This window comes from Talpa occidentalis, unplaced genomic scaffold, assembly GCF_014898055.3.
Source record: "Talpa occidentalis isolate TD23 unplaced genomic scaffold, MPIMG_talOcc4v2.1 talOcc4.3, whole genome shotgun sequence".
Taxonomy (NCBI): Eukaryota; Metazoa; Chordata; class Mammalia; order Eulipotyphla; family Talpidae; genus Talpa; species Talpa occidentalis.
The window spans coordinates 88,967,142-88,983,950 of NW_023603184.1; positions in this window are offsets into that span (position 1 = coordinate 88,967,142).

Sequence of the window (16,809 nt, forward strand, 5' to 3'; positions counted from 1 at the left end):
AAGATAGTATTGGAAGCCCTAACATGAGTAATTGTACAACAAAAGAGTATAACATTATCCAAATTGGAAAAGAAGATTCAAGTAAAGAGCTACTAGAAATGATAAATGAATACAGTAAGGAAGAGGCTATAAAATTAACATAAAACATCTGTTGTGCTTCTACATACAAACAATGAAATAGCAAAAAAGGAAAGAAATCAGAAAAACAATTTCATTTACAACACATCAAAAATAATAGAATACCTTGGAAAAAATTAAGCCAAAGACCACTCAGAAAAGCATAAGAATTTGTATAGAAATGGAAATGGTATTAGATAAAAAACTCATTCATTCAAAGAATTAACAGAAAATCCTAAAGACTCCACTAAAAAAATTGTTAGAAATAATAGATGTATACAGTGAAGTGGCAGATTACAAAATCAATATACATGAATGTGTTGCATTTTTTTATGTGAAAAATGAACTAGAAGAAAAAGAAATCAAGAAATTTGATTTTTCATTTGATTTGGTGCATTAGAATTGCACCAAAATTCAATTATTTAGAAATAAAACTAACAAAGGAGGTGCAAGACCTGTAAATGAAAGTTTAAAACATTATTAAAAATACAGAAAACACAAAGAATGGAGACATATTGCTCATCAATTAGAAGAATTAGCATTGTTAAAATGGCCATATTATCCAAAACAATATACAGACTGAATGAAATCTCTATCAATATTTCTGTAACATTGCCAATTCAACCTAGCTATGTTTTTGTTTGGCTTATAATATTAAAAAATAACTTGAGTACCTTAAAATTTTTTTTTCTGTGACATTCTTCAAAGAAATAGAGCAAACATTATTGAAACCTATATGAACCACAAGAATGGTCCTGAATAGTCAAAGTGGTCTTGACAAAAAAATAATGGAAGTATTACAATCTCAGACCTCAAACAATAGTACAAAGCTATAGTAATAAAAAACATATGGTATTGGAAGAAAAATAGACATACTGATCAATGGGATAGACCTGAAAGCCCAGAAATAAACTTACACTTTTATGGAGAGTTAATTTAGAGCAAGGGAGTCTAGAGTATACAGCAGAGAAATGAAATTTTCAATAAATGGTGTTGGAAAAAACAAACAGTCACATTCAAAAGGATGAAACTATATCACTATTTCACACCAAACACATAATGAACTCAAGTTGAAATTATGGATATAAGATCTGAAATCATAAAATGGATAAAACAATCTGAGACATTGGCTTCAGAGATGTCTAGGGATTCTATTTCAATGGCAATGGAAAAATAAATAAGTGGAATACATCTCACCAAAAAGTGTCTGCACAGTGAAATAAATTATCATTAAAATGAAATGATACCATACTAAGTAGGAGGAAATATTTGCACATTACACATCCAACAAGTGGCTGATCCCCAAGATCTATTAAAAACTCATACAGCTCAACAAAAAGAAATAACCCAATCATAAAATGGGTAAAAAAGTTAAATAGACAATTCTCCAAAAAAGACATACAGCTAGCCAACAGACACATGGAAAATATTTATTCATTATTAAGTAAATTTTATTTAAAAATTTAATAAGTTAAAAATTAAATTTAAGTTCTCAACTACATCTAGTAACACAACTTTTTATTTCCCTTTATATAGAGATGCCACATTATAGATTAGAAAGAGACAATTTTGGAAACATGTAAAATTTGTTCAGAATCATGGGGTAATCATCTGACACTGCTATTTCTCAATTTCCTCTACTGTAAAAATGGAATTCATTTTACTTTGGAGAGTAATATTGATATAAGGCTAATATACTTAATGACCTTAATGTGCAATATAGGATAGGTTAAAAAAAAATAGTCTTTGGGCCTCCCTGGTGGCACAGGGGTTAAAGATAGTGCTATCAAGCTATACTGGCTGGCCAGGGAGCTACCCATATGGTGCAGCAGCCCTCTCCTGTCTCGCCCCCTGCTCCCTTCTGCAGTGTATTTCAGTAGCTCTGCCTGTTCTGCTCCCCACTCTCTCTGTTGAATCCTCTCACCCCCCCCCCACCTCTGGCTTACATCCCAGTTCTTGTATGTATAAATAAATCAATCTTTAAAAAAAGTTGTTATCATCATTATTTTTAATGCCACTATTAATATTTTTTAAGATTTATTTATTTATACAATAACTAAGGTATAGGCCAGATGCGCTGGAGGGTGAGAGGATTCACCAGAGACAGAGCAGGGAACAGAACAGGCAGAATGACAAAATACACGGCTGAGGGGAACAGCGGGCAAGACAGGAGAGTTTTGCTTCGCCATGTGGGATTCTTGCCAGCCGGCAGGGACTGAACCTGCACTGCAGAGGCTGTGGACAGCTTCACAGTGCGGCACTCAACTGCCTGCACCATCAGGGAGGTACAATGCCACTGTTATTATTAATGATAGTAGTATTACTCATTGTTTTCGTTTCATTACCTCAGTGTTTTAATAAAGTCTTTCCTGGTTGCATTAGAAATTTTATATTGTTTGATTTTAGCCACTTATACTGAATCATTTTAATTTCTCTAACACAATTTTTGATATGTGTTATATAAATTATACCATGTTTTTAATTTCATTCTCACAAAATAAATGAGATGAGAAGTAATTAAAAGTTATGTAATATTTTAATGGAGCTATTTCATACTAATGAATAAAAGTGGTCTCAGGATATCCTTTTGAAGCATCCTATTAAAATCTAACAGCACTGTGTTGCATTTCTATTTGTGATATACAAAATGCAAAATCAAAATATAATGAAAATCAAATAATCATAATCAAAATCAAAATCAAAATCTACAAAATGCAAAATCATAATGCATATCAAAGGAGGCATCTGGTATTCTGAAATATTAAATTTAAATGCTTTCAAACTAATATTGCCGTTACTGATATATATTTTCATATCATAATATGAGGTAGCTTATACATATATGCATATTTTACTTGGAGAATGTAGACTATAAGATGTCTATGTACAGTTTATAGACAGTGGATATAAAAAAACTGACTAAAATATGGGCTTGGAAATTTTTAGATACAGCTTGTATATTTAATCAGACTATCAAAAATCTTCACACAATCATTTTAATCACCATATTAATAGCAGGAACTTCCTGAGTCTAATACATATTATGATGCATTTACCTATACAGTAAACAAAGATTTGACAAATGCTTAAATATAAGTGGACATTTTTCCATTCTGCATATGTAATCTGCATTTAAATTTTTAGAGGAAATTAGATTAAATAATTGTTCAGATTTAATGAAAACATATAAAGGATACTAATATTGATCCTTAAATTGTCTATTTGGTAATTCACACTTTTATCTTTTAAATAACATTGGTTTATTTGATTAATATTTAAATTACTATAGTCCTTATAAATACATTCATAACACAAGACAAAATATTTATAATTTTTTTATAAAGTTATGACTTTTCAAATCTGCAGTCTGTTAAATGTGATATACGTCCCCAGAGGGAATGCTTTAAATGAAGCTGGATTCCTGGAAAGTTAAGCTTATTAACATCATCCATTTTTGTTTCAAATTAAGTTACAAAGACTATATTTAAGAATTAATGCCTTGCAACTCTGGCTGTACCCTCTCCCTAATAGGAAAACACTCCGTAAAACAGATATGATCAAAGATCCCAAGATCTGGAGCATTCATTTTAATAGGGGCCCTTCCATTAAATGTCCCTCAAGGATGCTGCACTCTTAATGAGGCTATGGAAGAAAAGGGAATTCAAACTGTTAGAGAAAGCTGCAGACAGCCCCACTTGGGTGCTAAATGCAAAATACTGGCCACTCTGCCTGGCAGAGACTGTTTCCAATGGGCATCAAAGGCAAGTAAGAGGGAAGACAAGCACTCCACTCTGAGGCTTTTTGACACATACAGCTGTATGAATGTTACAAATTTTAAGGGAGAATTGAAGTGACATCAGCAAGATGGCCAGACAAGACATCCTTGTTTGCACCTTCCCCTCCCCTCAACAATTACAATTTGGAATCTATCCTTTGTGGGAACTGTGGCATTTAGGTAAGAGAGAGAAACTCCTTTAGCATCCATAAAACAAGAAGAGCTGCAATGAAATAAGTCAGAAGGAAAAATATATATATATATCAGATGGTTTCACTTATAGGAGGAATATAGGGGAACCAAATAAGACATCATCATAAAAGAATAATAACAATACAAATCACAACAGAACAAAAACAATTATAAATCAGAGACATCCTGCAGGGGAGGAGGAGGGAGAGGGATCAGAGGGAGGGAGGGAGGGAGGAGCACAGGGGACTGAGGTGATGGTGCACGGGTGTATTGGTGAAGGAAACTATGGGGACTACACCTGAAGGGGGCATGGGGAAAGCAAATATTGTTTAAAAATGAAAAATGATGTAAAAATTAATTAATTAAAAAAAAAAAACAAGGAGAGCTGTTTTGAGAACATAGACCTGCACCTATGTATGTGATTCACCCACAGAGGCCTCAATAATAGATTCAGAAACAAACCCATAACCTAAGCTCTGAGCTACAGCACTTTTTGTTCTGTCACCATCACATTGTTCCTAGGAATGCCAAGGAAACTGGGAAAAGTCTTGCCCACTGAAGTACCAGGTAATTAACACACAGACCTTAGGCCCTGAACTGACTTGCGAACAGTCTGTGTTGGCAAGAGTCTGGGAATCCCTGGAGAGCCTTTGTGGAAGACCAGTGAGTCTAGTAAAGAATTCTAGCACACTGTTGGAGCAAAAAAAAAAAAAAAAATCGAACTTTCAATGGGAGAGGGTAAGAGTAACAGTCCCACATCACCCATCCTGGCCAGTGGCTAAGCTCAGTGCCCAAAGAGCTAGTCTTGTTCTGTTTTCTCCCAAAAAGGAAAGTGAGAGTGGACACTGGGCTTCCACAGCTGTTCAGGACACTGCCAAGGAGGCCATTGTTTCTCATCCCAACTAGAGCATAGAATCATGAACTGCACGACTAGGGAATAGCGAGTAGGTGGGAAACGAGCAGTTGGGGCTCAGAAAGTAAGGTATCGAAGAGATGTGGCTCCTCTGAATCATGTCAGGGACACCATCAATATCACCACCCCCATAAACCACTGCTGATTCTTTGGGTTACCCATAGGCATCCCCAGGGCTCCATGTGTCTAATCTAGTCAGCACCCCCTATCCATGCCATGGCTGACTCCTATGCACAATCTTGATGGCAGCAAGAATGGGTCTTTGTAAACATCTAGTGAATGTGTGCAGAAAATTGCAGGGCTAGAGAGAACAGCACTGGGAAAATAAAAGAGATACTGTCCTCACTTGGTCTGGCTCTGCAAGATGTAGCCTAGGAATAAAACTATGGATTTTGCCACAAGAGGGAGCAAGTAGAGTAAACGAGGCTTGTACATGCAAAGTCTAAGGAAACCTCAGAGATCTTAGCAGGGATGAAGGAGAGATTTTTCTTAACAAGAAATATTCTCCCAGAGAGGTTTTCCTCTCAGTAAAGACTGGAGGAGGTGAATGTTGCCTTAGTTGTAAAGGCAGCAATGCAAACCTCCAGGAACATTAAAAAAAAAAAATCAAAGAAAGGAGACATCACTGAACTATCTCTTTTCAGTTGAAATTAGAAAATAAAAGTCATTGCTATATGAAGTCACTGGTAAACTCATTTGCCCATTCCAGCCTATTACTTCAAAGGAGCAAAGAATATCTTCTTTTTTTTTCCTGGTTCATTTTATTTTGAAGTAACATTGCATTATAACATTATATAAATTTCAGGTGTGATAGAAATCAACATTTGTATATACCACATTAAATTTGCCACTAAAAGTCCAATTCTATCCTCATTATATACAATCAACTAATTTTACCTGACTTACCCACCTCGCTTAAAACTTTCCCTTTTGCTAACTACTAATCAATCTTAGTCTGAAAGTTTATTTTTTTAATTTATCATCCATTTGTTTGATTTCTCTATATCCCACACATGATTAAAATCATATGGTGTGTTTCTACATTTGACTACTTCACTAAATATAAAATGCTCTAAGTCCACCATGTTGCTGAGTAGTATTCCATTTTGTGGCTTTATCTAATCACATAGGTTATCTCTAACTTTTGACTATTACAAATAATGCTGCAATAAACATATACAATTTTTAGGAAAGGTGGTAGCATTTCTAAATAAACTTTGTGCCATAAAAGGGATTTGTGGGAATAATTTCTGTAACATTGAATACTAATAAGCTACAGAATTTGCTTTGCTACAGTATTTAATATTGACAAGTATGAGTTAAATTTAATTTTATTGTAAAATATCATCAAGTATATATAACTATTTTATTCAATGATATTTTAAAATATGCCTAGAATATGTAGACTTTGGAAATGCATCTCTATTTCCAGGGTACTGTTTTCTAATTTAATGAGTACATATACCAATACTTCAGGTCCGTTTTTGACTTCTCTATGAATGCATATTAGACTACTGTTTTATATGTAGTTCATTTCTCTTTGTATCTCTTTTGTGATGGCTAGGATAATTTTATGCAATAAGATGGGTTTCTTTACTCCAAATCATTAGCCAGCTACAGGCTAGTAAATACATATACAGCATAAATAATAGCCATATATTACCCCCAAAATAAATTTAACAGTCACATACACATTTTGCTAAGTGCTAAAACTTCATCCTAACACTCATTTACTTTCTTAAATGAAGAACAGGAATAACAGTCATAAAACAAAAGGGAAGAAGAAATAACTACCTCAAACATACAATTTTACCCTCACCCTCAAATCCTTAGGGATATTGTATTTTCACAAATTAAAAAGTGGAGCCAAAGTTTCAACTATTGTTTAAGCTTGAATATTGTGTTAACTGTATACCACTCTAGAACTCACAACTTTTCAAAAGTGCAATTTATTCAACTAATGGAAATGGTAAAATAACATGCAAGGCATTGATTCCATTGGGAAAATTACAGCTCCCAGGGGATGGCAATGCCTGGAGACATTTTTGTCCCATCTAGGAGTGCTACTTGTGGAGGCAGGGGATACTGATAACCCTCCCAAGCAGGACACTCCCAGTAACAAATGATCTTCGACTCAAAATTTCAATAACACCAAGACTGAGAAACTTTGATATAAAGTTTTTGATCTGATTTATCAATATGTCATTTCAAAAGGACTAAATACCCTTTTGATCAAGGTATACTGATTAGCTTCAAAATTAGGAACCTGTAGATAAAAGCTGCATATTTGGTTTTTACTTGGCAAAACTCACACTCATATACAAGAAAATTTTAAATGTCACCAAATTGACAATTTAGTAAATTAAAGTGGTGATTCCTTGTAAAATATATAAATTATAATTTTCTTTAAAAAGATCCTAAGAAATGGCAGAAAAGATAAATGAGAAAAGCCTTTCTATACTCTAATAAAATATAAAGAATAGCTAAAGAGAAATAAATTGCCATAATTTCATCATTGTACTAGGCAACAGCTTCTCAAAAATGTGGAGTGTCTGAGGCATACAGTACAAATTAAACCAAACTGAAAGAAGATATCAGACATTAACAGACACTGCCTTTCCAGATATCAGAAAAGGATACTAGAAGTATGGTGTTAGAAACTGTAATAATATCACTATCACAAATTAGGGTGAGAGGGCCAGAGCTGGAAGGTGTGGCATATTCAGTATTTCAACATTCATCAACTATTCCCAACCTCCTTACTGTGTCACTTCCAGTACTACAGATATTAGAAAGCAGTAAGTCTCTTCTCTGAGTTCACTGCATCAAGGGTTCTGTGTGTGATTTAGATTTCTATCATCAGATATATTTATATGAGGTATGTGTGGAAAACTGAATTAAAATAAGGGAGGGGGAGAAAGGAGTGTGTGTGTGTGTGTGTGTGTGTGTGTGTGAAAGAGAGAGAGAGAGAGAGAGAGATTGAGATTATAAGCCAGTGTGTAGTGACTCTGGAGCCATAGGTTCTGGTGGTTACTCCTTGATCTTCAATTTCAGAATGTGGTTCAAGCAATGGCAACCTGTGACTGCCAGTTGGTGCACCAGTTTTCTTAATTTCAATTTCTGTTCTTGGTTAAGTGTTGCAAATTACATGAGTTTATCTTTTTTGATTCCCAAGTAGTATTCCACTGTGTATATATTCCACATCATCTTGATCCAGTCATCTATTTTTGGGCATTTGGGTTGTTTCCAAAACTTAGCTATTGTAAATAGTACTGATATAAACATAAAAATAATGCAGGTGCCCTTTTGAATTAGTGTTTCAGTGTCATTGCAGCAATATGGATGGAGCTGGAAGGGATCATGCTCAGCGAAATAAGCCAGAAAGAAAAAGAAAAATACCGGATGGTCTCACTCATAGCAGGAATCTAGAAAACCTAAATAAGGGACAGGAAAAAGAATAACTATAATAAAGAAAAAATCAAAATCAACAAGCAACTATAAACCAAACACTATGGGGGGGCGGGGTGAGGAGGGATTGGGGTCAAAATAAGGAGGGTGCTATTGTATGGGAAATATAAAAAAATAAATCTTAAAAAAAATTTGACCCACAAAAAAGTGTATGCAAATTAAAGTACTATATATTACCATGAAGTTATTTAAAATAAAATACAGAACAATGTAAATGTGCCTCAAGTGTCAGTCACTTAGATAAATAAATGTATGTTTTATAGGCTTTATTTAAATTTACTTATTAAAATAGTGTAATCTGTGATTAATGTCAAAGAAAGATGTGATGATGCAAATATCCAGGCATTCATTATCTTGTAATGTGCAAGACATGGTATTAAATACTTTACATTAATTCCCCCAATTAATCTTCATCACAACCCCAGTATAGTAGATCCAAAACCTATCATCTCTTTACATAATAGGAAACTATTGCACAAAGAAATGAAGTATTTTACACAGGGTCTATGGTCTCAATGTTATAAAGAATAGATCTGAAAAGAGTTTTCTAGAATCTCTGAATTCATGTTTCAAAACACTATATGTATTTTATATATTGATTATTTGATTCTAATTGGTAATTCAAAATCATCTACCAAAAGATTACTTTTTTCATTTTACAAAAAATATAAGGATATAAAGTTTCTTGTATCACTGTCAATGCTAGTATCTTAACATGATTCAATTTCAGTCTATGCATTAATCTATGTGAACTTAGTTTTTTATGTTGCTGCTATTACCTCCAGTGTAAGTGGTTTCACATCTCTAAATTGTTATTTTTCACCTATAAAAGATTTTCTATAATACACTTGAAATCCCCCATGGAAAATGTATTCATTTGTTCACTGAGTTTATGGTTATAGCCAAACACTTTCCTCACATATCTGTTTGTCTTCTTACAGCATGGTGAAGAGAAGTAAGTATCCTGTGTCCATCTTCACATGTATTGTTTAATGCCTGAATTTAGCAGATACAGTTCATGAAAACCCTGTGACTGTCAGTGAAAAAACATTGCTTATTATTCACAGTTATGCAGACATATTTGTTTCATTTTAGTTTGTTTATCATCATTTCTTTCAGTCATAAAAATATTGTATTTTCTTAAATTGCATTTCAACATGTTGGAACTTCCATTTCAAAAAATCCATTTTTTAGAACTTCCATTTCAAACAAAAATTTGCTGTCTTTTGAAAGAATTTTTTAAAGATTTATTTATTTATGCATATAAGAACTGGGGCACAGACCAAAGGTGCAAGGAGTGAGAAGATTCACTAGAGACAGAGTGAGGAACAGAACAGGCAGACTGAAAAGACACTGCTGAGGGGAGCAGCAGGAGAGACAGGAGAGGTCTGCTGCTCCATGTGGGTAGCTCCCTGGCAGGCTGGGATTGAACTCATGCTGTAGAGGCTTTATAGTGCTATGTGTTATAACTCCTTGTGCCACCAGGGAGTCCCTCGAAAGCATTATTTTTTTTAGACTGACTATCTGATGGAGAAATTAACATACATTCTGTATTTTTCCAATAAAAAATTATTGTTATTTTACAACTTCTAAGTAGTCTGCTTTTGCTAATTGTCTGTGCAGTTCTTATAAAGTCATGTCCTTTCAAAGCAAGTTAATGATTAAATTTACCATCCTATTAGTTAAGTGATTGATACTAGATAATTGCATTGCGAAAGACAGCAGCTATAAATAAAAACCTCCCTATTTTCCCCAGCTAAGCAATCTTTCCTGATAAAACTCCAGAATGGTACTTAGAAGTGTCATTATTCATACTTAGTTTTATAAACAAAACCCCATATAAGAAAAGAACAAAGGTGATAGTGATATGAAGAACATTAGTATTAAAAAAGAATGTGATTATATTCTTTCCCTGAATTTTCAATAATGATAAATGTTAGTGCAGATCTAAGGCAAAAGCAACCAGATGAACTTCAAGCATGATATGCAGAAAGAGAATCATTATGAGTTTCATAACCAATCAGAATATGCGTATTAATACAATTAATTAAGTAAAGAGTTCTCTGATTTCTAGGACTAAGAAATTCAAATATGCTCGACTACATATTATACTAATTATTTGGAATTCAATTGAAAAGATGGAATTTCTGCCCTCAAAATAGAAACGTGGCATCTAAGAGATGACAGTCAATGTAATGGACTGTAACTGTACACAAATAATTTACAAAGCTATAAGTAGATGAATATCAGAAAATACCCTATATGAGCTTAAACTATGGATCATATGGATTTTGTCAAACTCAGAAGAAAAAAAATTATTTCAAGCAGAGAAAACAGAATAAAAATGCAGTCATAGTGAAACTACAGGGATTTTCACATAATAACTTGCAACTCAGTGCAGCTAACAAGGGAAAGTGTATGGCAGCAAGTAGTGGGAGTTCAAACTACAGGTGGGCTAGAGATATATTATACAATTTAAATTACCAGCTCCATTTTAGAAAGAAAACTGGCAACAATTTGGGGAAGAGTAGTAGGAACAAAGACCAAAGCTTATTTTTGAGTCTGTTGGAGGAATCTAAATGAGAGATGATGAGAGAATCTGAGCATGATGATGAGAGAATCTGGGGGCTGAATGGAGAGCAGAGGAACATACAGAGAGGTACGGAGGTGAAGCTGAGATGCTCAACTTCAAGAAGACATTTAGGAAGTTAGGAAAACTGCAACTTAAAAAGTGTTTGATACTTTGAGAAATTTTCATTTCATTTTACAACGTATCTCTGAGATAGTCAACACTGTGACTGACTTCTAGATAAAACAACTGAAACCCTGACATAAGTAACTCACTCTAGTTCACAAAAAAGTTTCAAATCTAAATACAATAGCTACCCTGTTTATTATTTTCATACCCCTTTTGATAAAAGAGCTTAAATAATTTCATAGTAATGAAAAAATCTATGAGACACTAGTTCTCCGTTTGAAAATATCTGTAAGTATAATTCTATATTTACCTCTATCTATCAATCAACAATCATCTTCATCTATTGTCAGAATAATCCTCAAAAGCAGGAGAAATTGTGATCTTAAATTTTCCAAAGAATTCGTTCAAGATAAGAGTTTTATTATTTTTATATTTATGCTCTCACAGTGGGACTTCTTATTTTTTCTCTTTTCAATTCAGTTTCGATTAGCTCTCTATGACTCCTTGCACAATCTGGCACTCATGTTCAGAAACTTCTGGAATGACTTGACAAATGCTCCAATTATCCTGGTTTTAGTATTAACAGTACCACTCTAAACTAAATTACCAAAAGTACACTCCTCCAACCACTTCTCAGGTTACATAGCATTGTTGTCAAGCAACAAAGGACAGTTTAATAAAAATTCATCATATACTTATAGAGATAATGGAATACTTATATATATTAGTTATCTAAAATAATTTAAACCTGTAAAATAAAAAGCAGCATTTAAGTTCTTAAATAATTATTAAACTTTTGTTGATATTCATAATAGTAAACTAGAATTTGCTGAATATTTACTAGGTTTCAAATAGTGTTCTAAGTGCTTTGTATGACTTAGCTCATTTAATCCTCACAATAGATTGATGATGATGATGATGATGATGATGATGATGATGATGATGATGATGCCCCTGCTGCTACTAGAGTCACCTAGGCTTAGGGATATTAAATAAATATTTCAAGGCCATAGAACTAGTTGCTGTGAAAACCAGGATTTACATTCAGTTCTATTTGAACCCAAGTTAACTATCTTATACACACCCACCCACCTGCTTAAATAAATTATATATATAATATATATATCAAAGATCATCCTGCAAATTTTAATTGATTGTCACAGTTGCTTAAGAAATAAATGTATCAAAATAAGCACAACATACTCAGTCTGCAACATACTCAGCCCAAGCCTTGATAGCAAACATCTTTCGAGCAGCCTTATGCTTAAAAAATGTTATTTGTCTTTGTCCTGGGATTACTAGTGAGCCAATCACAATTTCGGAGGACCCTTGTTTGATTATCTTCCTCTTTATCTCTACTGTGCTTCTGAGACAGGTTTAAATGATCAGTCCACTAGTCATAAAAATGTGGAGAAGAATGCAAGAGGCTTAAGAAAAATGTATTATTAATTGGGGGATACATGAACAATAATTAATATTTATTATTTTAAATTAAAAGTCAATGAACATATTGGCTTTCTCTTTCCTCTTTACTCAAGTCCTTGAAATGATATAAAAGGTTTTGCACCTTTTTAAAGAGTAATCTCATTGTTATGACGGAAAGCCATATGATGTGCAAGCAGGAGATCATATATTTCAAGATATTCATGAGAAATAGGAAGTAGATGGATTATGATTTATTTATAAGAGCAGAGGAAACTACAAACAAAGCTACCTCATAAAGGATTTTCAAATGACAGTGAATAATAAAAGGCAAATAAGGTCCACAAGGACAGAGAGCTTCTTTAGCATTTTTAAGATTTGTATTATGAATATTTGCTTATAACTAGCATGGGCAGTCTTAATTATCAGCCTACCTCAAACATTTTCCAAACATAATGAACTGTCTGCGGAGAGAGGGAGTTCCTACTGCAGCAACTAAGCAGGAGATTTGCAGGAACAGTGGTAACTCCAGATCCCATTAGACCACTGAGGAGAAATAAAAAAGAACACACATGTCTGACTCTGGTTCCTGTTAGAAACTGTGATACTCTGAGCAGGCTAGAGTGCTAGATAGGTGCTGGCTAGAGAAAATAAATAGGTTTGCCTCCCAAAACTCTTGAACTTAACAGGGACAGATAATTGCTATAGCTGTAATACAAGTTTATGTATTTTCTTCTTCATAATCATTCCATTTGTAACTATAATAAGAACACTGGTTCTCGACAACAAAATATCAATAGTCAAGATAATTAGGAAGAAACAACAGTTATTCAACATACATATATATGTATTTTTTTTTTAGATAAAGCTTTGATGTACAGCCAGGAATCCCTACAAAAGGAATATGCTTAAGTAACTGAGTTTAAGAAAGCCATATTTTCAAAATCCTCCACAGAGTCATAGCTCACATAAGTCAAGTTCCTTTTAAGCAGAAATTAAAACACCATATTTGAAAAGAAACAAACATGACTGAATATTGACTTAATAAATTGGAGTTAATTAAGATCTAATTGAGTTTCTACATGAATGTGAGTCAATAGCAAAATGGCAGACTACATGAAGGAATACTTAAGAAAAACAAAAAGTTGTATCCACATGGTATAAGATCAATCTAATAAAAATCAGTCCACAAAGAATGAAGAATTCAGTAAGGGTATAAGTAAATAGTAGCAGGGGGCATCCCTGGTGGCCTAGGAATTAAGTCTCAGAGCTATCACCACCATGGCCTGAGTTTGAACCCGGACCAAGGAGATAATCCACATATGGCACAGCAGACCTCCCTGTCTTGCCCTCTGCTTTCCTTAGCAGTGTAGTTCAGTAAATCCTCCTGTTCTGCTCCCCACTCTGTCTCTGGTGAATCCTCTCACCCCTGTAACTCTCGTGTACACCCCAGTTCTTCTATGCAAAAATTAAAATAAATAAATAAATATTAGCAGGATTGCAAATAAAGAGTGGGCATAATAATGTAAGCTTAAAATTTGGATATAACTGAATCATTCCTAGGAATATATAAAACAACAAAGTTAATAATAAAAAAAATAGAAACCAGGCTAATAACTATAGAAGAAATTCTATATATAGTCAAAAATAAAATCATATTAAAAAATGTATTCTAGAAAGAAGATAGAATTTGCCTAAGATTATAAAGTAAGTAAGCAGTAAATCTGACATCCAAATTCTGTGTCAGACTATAAATTCATTGTCTTGAATATCATACTAAAAGTAAATGATAATAATATTAATGTTATGTAAAAAGTACCCTCAAAATATATTTAAATTTATATGAATTAATATAGCTTGATATAAGATATTTACAATTTTCCCATTCTAATTGCAAGACTATTAGAAAACATAATTAAGACAGCCAATTGAACAGTTATAAATACTAAAAAGTATGTAAGAATCAACACAAAAAGAAGAATGTGTAACATATATCATTTTTTTTTAAATCATCACAAAAGAAAAAGTAATATCCACTGCTATATGTGTGATAAAGTAGATATCATCACACATTTTTGGTGGGAGTGTGAAATTTCCTATCCTTTTTGGGAGGGAATTAAAATTCTCTATATGAAAAAAGTACATAAATTTTGTTCTGGCAGTTTAACTTTTACTGTTTTCTTTCTCTCTAGCGCTCTCTTATCTTTCTCCATATTTGAAGAGTTAGAGACAGATAAATATTCACAGATTATAACAGAAAACATGGAGACAAAACAAATAAGTTATGATACATCGATAACCCACATCTTGATATACAGACGGGGAAGTTCTCCGAGTCACATTAATAAGTGAAAAACAGCAAAGTTTCTTGATAATAGATATTGTGCAACCCTTTTATGTAAGCCAATATTGAGATGGAATGGCTCTTTGAGTACATACATTTTAAATGAACATATTTACAGCAAGATCATCATGTTTTGCTGCTATAATAAATGCATCTGAGGTTTATGTTATTGCCTTTTATAATTTTCACACAAGACTGAAGAATTTCAGATATTGCAAGCTCTTTTTAAACTTAGGTGCAGAAACTATTACAAACTACATTTACCTCATTTACCTGAAATTAATGAATTAATGAGCAATTTTTCTACTTTAATCCAAATAGTAAAGAGTTTATTACTAGAATTATTCAATTACTCAGTAGTTCTCCAATGTCTGTTTTGTGCATAGTAACATGTTAAGCTCATATTCTGTGCCAAAACAATGATTGACTTTTCTTTGGTTGGAATTACAAGCTGAAACAAACCCTTCACTGATTTTACCATGCACTAATAAATCTCTAGATTGCTTTGCCTCATGATCTCTTAATAAGCTGCTAATGTAGCAGCCAGATATTTTGACTGTCTTCTGAGACAAAAGAGAAAACAAATAAATGAGAATTTCCCAGTTAGGCAGTGTTTTTATTATTCTCAAATTGTTTATTGAATCATTTCTCTTGAGAATAAATTTCTAGAGAGCATTTCCTTTTATATAACATAATTTAAAAAATATATTACATAATGATAAAAATTTGCAAGAATTATCAGCCTGTTTGAAATTATTATATAAAAATATTTATGTTGTACTATATTTAATTTTTTGTTCTGTTAGGGATTTTGCATAGAGATGTATATTATAGCTCAGAGGAAAAATCAAGGCAACATAGGCACACTGGGTTTAAAAATTCTAGGATAGTTATTGAAACAGGATAAAGGTTTAATAACTCCGTTTCTTCTGGGTGTCTATACCAGAGAGGAAATTAATATCAAGAAACTTGAAGAAACAATTTTGTGGTGAATGTGTTTATCTGGTATCAAGTCTGTCCTTAACATCTAGAACAGTTCACAGCATACTGGAATGTTTAAACCTGTGTATATGAGTGAATAAATAAATGCTTGACTAAATGAATGAATAAATACATTGATGATTAACAACAGGAAAAAAAATCTCTTATATTTGAGTACATATCATACAAATAATTATTTAGAAAAGATCCATGTTACTAAGTAGGTTACTATGCACAACATTGAATAATAACAGAAATCAAAATGTAAATATTTGCCTTCAAGGTGAAAACATCTTGGAAAAAATAAAACTAATAATTTTTAAAAATAAACTTTATACTAGCATGGAAAGGCTACTTTACATGTACAAAGGGAGTACACAATCTAGAGAAATCTGAAGAATTTCTGAAGGCTATCTGAAAGATTAATAAGAATTACAAGGACATGAAGGTTGGGAAAGGTGTAGAGTATAAACATGACACTTCCGAAAACTATTCCCTTTAAAGTCATCATCTTGAACATTCCCAGGGTGAATTTTTATAATGTATTTCCTTTAAGATTTATTTATTTATGCATGCAAGAACTGGGGTACAGGCCAGAGGTGTGGGGGTTGGCGGTGAGAGGATTTTACCAAAGACAGAGCAGGGAACAGAACAGGCATATAAACTGAAATATACTGCCGAGGGAAGCAGGGGGCAAGTCAGGAGAGGTCTGCTGTGCCATGTGGGTATCTCCTGGCAAATCGGGTATTGACTCATGCTGCAGTGGCTGTGAATAGCTTCATAGATTGTGTCTTAATGCCTTATGCCGTCGGGGAGGCCTTATAATGTATTTTCTTAAGACTTCAGCTAAAAAGTCAGCAGGGAAGTGTGTATTTGTATTTACTTGAGGTGAATTGCAG